Here is a 7,024-nt window from a genome sequence, read left to right as displayed (position 1 = left end):
AATACAGTGCTAAGGTTCACTTGCATGCCCAAACTCTTCTGGAATGAACTCCAAAAATGGGCGGTAAACTGGACACCCCTATCTAAAATAATGGATAGTGGAGTCCCATTCAAGTGAACAACTTCACTTATATATAGCTTGGCATTTTTTTCAGATGTGCTGGTGGATTTAACTGGCAAGGAGTGGGTTGACTTCATCAATCGATCAACAATCACCCAAATGGAATCATGTCTCTTAAAAGAGAAAGGCAAACCTGTAACAAAATCCATATTAATAACCTCATATTTCTATATTGGAATGTCCATAGTCTGAGCTAGGCCACTGGGTCCCTGATGTTCTACTTTAACTTATTGGAAATGGAAGCATTATGCTACATACTTCGTTATAGTTATCTTCATGTTGTTCCATCAGTAGACCTCATTAAGGTCATTATACATCTTTGTGGAGCCTGGATGAATTGAGTATCGGGAACAATATGCCTCAGCTATAATATGTTGCCTCAACCCATCTATATTGGGAACACATAGTTTATCTTGGCATCTCAAGGTGCCATCACCTGCCAAATCAAATACAGTAATTCGGTGTTCTCAAATCCCTTCTCAATACTGGAGCAATAAAGGATCATTATACTTTTTTTCTTTCACCAATGCCATTGATGATGACTCTGTAGTATTTTGCACAAGTATGCCTCCATCTTTAGATTCCAGTAATCGGACTCCTAGGCTAACTAATTTGTGAACATCTCGTACTAATTCTTATTGTACCCATGGTAAATGTACTAGGCTACCCATAGATAGTCGACTGAGTGCATGTACTACTATGTTACCTTTTCCTGGGTGGTAGAGAATGTTCACATCATAGTCCTTTAGCAACTTTAACCACCTTCAATGCCTCAAATTCAACTCTTTTATCTTGAATAGATATTAGAGACTCTTATGATCTATAAATATATCGACATATACACCATACAAATAGTGACGCCAAATTTTAAGTGCAAATACAACCTCTGCAAGCTCCAAATAATGAGTTGGATAGTGTTGTTCATGTTTCTTCAATTATTGAAAAGCGTATGCTATAACCTTACCATGCTGCATAAAGATGCACCCTAGGCTAATTCCTAAAGCATCACAATAAATTGCATGCCCTTTTGTACCCTTTGGTAAGGCCAATACTGGCATCATAGTCAATTTATCTTTAAGCTCTTGGAATCTTCTTTCACACGCGTCTGGCTATTAGAACTTGACTTCCTTCTGCGTCAACTTAGTCAATGGGGCAAAAATATCCCTCGACAAATCTTCGATAATAGCCAGCTAGTCCTAAGAAACTATGCACCTCTATCAGAGTAGTAGCTCGAGGCCAACTCTTAACAGCCTCAATCTTCTAGAAGTCTACACTAATGCCTTCACCAGACACCACATGGCCAATAAAAGTCACTAAGTTCATCCAAAACTCACATTTAGAAAACTTGGCATATAGTTGGTGTTCTCTAAGTGTTTGAAGGACTAATCTCAAATGATTTGCATGTTCTGCGGCATCACGTGAATATATCAATATGTCATCTATAAATACAATCACATATAAATCAAGAAGGAGTTTGAAAACCCTATTCATCATATCCATGAAGGCTGTTGGAGTATTCGTTAGTCCAAATGACATGACGTGGAATTTAAAGTGCCCATATCTCATCCAGAAGGTTGTTCTGGGAATATCTACTTCCTGAATCTTTAGCTGATGATACCCAGATCTCAAGTCAATCTTAGAAAAGCATTTAACTCCTTGCAATTAACCAAAATAAATCATCTATCCTTGGAAAGGGGTATTTGTTCTTTATAGTCACTTTATTCAGTTTCCTGTAATCAATACACATTCGAATTGTGCTATTCTTCTTGCATACAAATAGTACTGGAGCACCCCAAGTTGAATAAAATCTTTGTCAAGTAAATCTTTCAATTTCTCATTTAACTCTTTCAACTCTGTAGGCACCATTCTATAATGTGGAATGGATATAGATTGCACATCACGATCTACGTCGATACCAAAATCAATCTATCTGGTTGGAGGTAATCTAGGAAGTTCATCAGGAAAAAAATATGGATATTTATTCACAATGAGAATAGATTGAAGTATTGGAATCTGCTTCTCGACTTCAAGGTCTCTTACTTACACTAAGTGATATAAACAGCCTTTCTCTATAAGCTTTTGTGCCTTAAGATAGGAAATAAACCTTCCTCTAGGCGTCAAAGAATTGCCTTTGCACTTCAAAACTGGCTCTCTAGGGAAATGGAGTCGAGCTATCTTAGATCGGCAATCAACTATAGCATAACAAGAGGACAACCAATCCATGCCCATAATGACGTCAAAATCAACCATTTCTAGCTCTATCAAATTTTCCAATGTGTCACGTCCATATACTGTCACCAGGCACCCGTAATAGACCCTTCTAGCTATAATAGATTCTCCTATCAGAGTTGATACTGCAAATGGCTCACGTAATAACTTTGGCTCTACTCTAAAGTTCTTAGCAACGAATGGAGTAACATAAATAGGGTAGCTCCTAGGTCTATCAATGCACACATGTCATAAGAAAAAATAGATAAGTACCTGTAACTACATTGAGGATGCCTCAGAGTCCTGTTGACTGGCTAGTGCATACATACAGTTTGGGCCAGCTCCAGAACCAGATCCTCTGCCTCTGCTTGAACTCCTACCTGTTGATGATTGAGGACCATATAATGAAGAAGGTGTTGACGATGAGGATGCTTCTGTCGATCCAACATACAATGGTCTATCACCTCTACCCTAAGCTACAAGCCTAAGACAATTGTGCATCTTATGACCCTCAACTCCACACCTATAGTAAGCAGTAGAGCCAAATCGATACTCTCCTAAATGAGACCGACCACATTGTTTACAAGTAGGTCGTGGTGGTAGTCCTCGTCTAGAACCTCTCTGATAGTGGAGGCTTGGTGCCCTCGAAGTCTGGCTCTGCTCCTACCTTGGTCTTGATGACTAAGCTGGGGCACTAGCTGTGGAGCAGTCTACTGACTGGACTTTCCTTTGTGGAATTTTACTAGAATAATCTCTATCTCCTCCCTGAAACATGTCAGTTGTTTTAGCCCTCTTATTTTGTTCTCTTTCCCTATCAGCCTTATAGTTTTATATTCGTTCATCTATTTACTGGGCATATTCCATCAATCTTGCAATATATATTTCTCAATTTAATACAACAACCACATAAGAACAAATCAAATGATCTCCAAGGACAACGAAAAATCAATGATTTCTTGTTTTCTGGGTGCTGACCACTTCTGGAGCGAATCTAGCCAACTGAGTGAATCGCATGTTATACTCCCTAACACTGAGGTTGCCTTGTCAAAAGTTAAGAAATTCTTCAATGCTCACCTCTCTGAGATCTTGGGTAAAAAAGTGCTCCATAAAGGCTTTAGAAAAATCCTTACAAAGTGTTGGGGGAGCATTTGGTCCCATAGAATCCACCCATATCTCGTACCGTGCAATGGAGACATCTTTCAGGTGATAGGAGGTCAATTCATCTACCTCAGTCTCTGAGATATGCATGACCGTAAAAATTTTAGTGAGCTCATCTATAAACTATTGTGGGTCCTCTGTCATACTAGATCTGGTGAATAATAAGGGATTCATATGGTGGAAATCACGTACTCTAGATCCAGCTGCCTCTCCCTAGATAATTCTAGGTGTAGCTACATTTTATCCTGGGCCTTGAGCAGCTACCAACTGAGTGAGAAATTGTACTGCCCTCTAAAATCTTGCTCGGAGGTACTTGGTGGTGGTATAGGCAGTACATGAACCACCATTGTCGCTACTAGAGGTGTAGAAACTCCCACAAACCCTTCTGTCATTGTAATATGAGGACTTGGAAGTATAGGGCATGGAAATCTCTCCTGATCGCTGGTTCAATCACCTAGTAGTTGATTCTACTCTGAAATAGTTGCCTTCTCAGTAATTCTAGCAGTGGAATTTCGGCCTACTTTATCCTTCTTTGTAATAGGCATAATCTGTGTCACAATTAAAAAGTGTATGAGCTAAAATTAACTATTTATAACTGAGCTCTATTGCACGATCTAGATTATGAAAGAAGGTCAAATTCCTAAATGTCTGTATAGTCCCATGTTATAAATATGGCATGCAACATATTTATAAGAAAGATCCTACTAGACACGGCTTCATAGACTCTCAGAGACACATTAAACTTGTGTTCTAATACCAAGTTTTTTCATGCCCCCAGCTAAAAAGGGGCGGATATCGAGGAATTATTCGAGCACCTGCTAATATATGTATTAAACTTATACTATAGTTATATACTCATAAGAAGAAAAACATATACCAAGATACACACTAACATAGATAACAAAAGGGACCACTAGGCTACTTACAAGTGAAACAAAACTAAGTCTAAGAAGCCTCTAAAGAGTGCATCTGACAATCTAATAACTAGTCGGGATAGGTCCCCGACATACCCATTATAACATATGTACATATATAGCAAAATATAGCCTCTAGATATCTTATAGCTCCAGGTAGAGGTGGAGCTTACCACTACTAAATTGGAAGTCTCTGGTTTACTGGGAATGTCTACTATCCTGAGTACCTAAGCCTGCATCAATGGATATGCAGTGCCAAAAAAATAGGGATGTTAGTACATATAAAACATGTATTGGTATGCAAAGCAGACTGAATAACAAGTAGATATGTAAGAATGCTCAAATGAATCAAATATCAAGATAGGAAAATCTGAGCATATGTATGCAAGAGACATAATCCAAAATTGGAGCTGTGATTAATCTCAAGGGTCCTCATCTAGCATTAGATGAATTATTCATTTATCTATGCAAGATTACTATAATTTGCCTAAGTGATATCTTTACTTCATTATATAACTTTTTGGCTCTTTGTAAAACTAAGTCTCTGGGAGTCACATGATGGCCTACTGTCTATGATATGTGAACCCTGTATGGAATATGTAGCCCACTGTCATGACCATTCATGAAATCTTATAGTTTGGGTAACAAGGTCTATCAAGGTACGCCCTCATAGACTCCTGTATAGTCTGCCCGCAGGCCTGTATAAGTCAGGTGAATCCACAATGGGAAATTCCGACTGACTCTATCTGCATTCTGTGCACAGAATAGCGTCGTATGTAGTAGACCTAAAAATACCCACTTTATACTGCAGAGTAGGCTATATTATCAACTTTCATACAAAGACTTGTAATAAGTAACTCATGAATCATATAACTTGTGAAACATTTGTTAATTAGTTTCTTTAGCTTAAGAATTGTATAGTTATGTGATATATACTCATATGGATAATCTGTGGCCAATTGCTTCTTTTAACTTTATGATACATATGTACCCTATAGCTTCTAGGAGTTTTAACTAAAGACACATATGGTAACGTGAAACATATGACTTTTCTGACTAGCAAAAGAGTACTACAATTCTATAGGTTTAGACAACCAATACGGAAAGATTTGCACGATAGGAATACTTCATCATGTAATCTCATATGACATTTGTATTAGGAACATGCGACTATGGATCATTCCTTAATGGCGAAAGAGGTTTTAGCTTTACATACCTTATTTTGGGACTTATTATCTTACGTCGGGTCATAAAATGCCTTTGCAGACAACTTTATCTATAACATGGCATGATATAGGGCATTATAAGAAGCTAATTAAAAACTACAAAAAGGCTAAAAACATAATTATGGTAGATAAATGGCATATCGCAACACCCTTCTCCTTATATACTATCTAAGTAGGCTCATGACTTACCTATGAGGTCAATATTACACCCTAATCCATACTTTCAAGGAACCAACCCCTTACTCATTCAAATTATACATACAAACTTAAACTGATAGTTTCCGAACACCATTTCATGAGTTCTTTATCAAACGACGTTAAATTCCATTATAAGATCATAGTTAAAGTTGGTCGGGAACTACTACCATCAATGACAATAATAGGAGCTCATATAAACATTACAACATATTCTTTAGCAATTTAGGCATTTCATCAAACACTTGTTAGTGATAATCTTGCAAGAATGATACAAGTCATGTTTTCTATGCCCAGCCTTCCATTTTATCGTAACGAAGTTGCTGCCACAATACAATACAACTAAATCTTTGTTTAATCAATAAAACAGCCAATACATCTATCTACATGCTCCCTCCTCACCAATTACATCAATTACAATCGGTGAAACATGGACTCACAGCTTCCTATCACCATCCCATCAATCCTACCCATAAATTAAGCTTAAAACATCTTTTAAAATCATATCTATGGAGATAGAACAAGTTCCATACCTTTATGATCAAGAGAAGAGATCCCCTCCCCTTTTTCATCTTCAATAACAACACATTTTCCATCAAGAAAATACTTTGCTAAGTACATATATATGATCTTTGGAGAGGAATACACTTGATTCATGAAGAAACCAACTTACCTTAAGCTTGGGAGGATTGGAGATAACCCAGAGTTGAAGAAAACACTAAGAAACAGTCCCTAACCAATTTGGATCTTATGGAAAATAAAATTCCTAAGTCTTAATATAAAAAACAACAAGTTTGGCCGAAATTCCTTTAAGTGCCACATGTCCCACAATGATTGGGCAGTGAGCTTCTCTGTCATAAAATGGACATAACATTTTACTCTGAAGTTGTATTGATGAGCAATTTATTTTACTGGAAACTAGACTCAAATACCTTTGATTTGATAGGTTGTAGGTCCTCTAACTTTTTGTATATATTAGGAGATACTCTAGTTCAAAATTAGATGATAAATTTTATCATTTAAAATATTCCTCCACAATGAACCTTTATACTTGAACATTTTCTTTAATGATCTCTTTGGGCTATACCTTTGGTGTAACACTACAAATGACTTACTATAATGATTATCTGGTATTCATAATCATTTTCACAATATTCTCCCAATATCACATCGACGCATCGACATTTATAAGTCAAAAATGTA

Source organism: Solanum dulcamara, chromosome 6 (genome assembly GCF_947179165.1).
Source record: "Solanum dulcamara chromosome 6, daSolDulc1.2, whole genome shotgun sequence".
NCBI classification, from domain to species: Eukaryota; Viridiplantae; Streptophyta; class Magnoliopsida; order Solanales; family Solanaceae; genus Solanum; species Solanum dulcamara.
Note: the sequence above shows the minus strand (reverse complement) of the source record.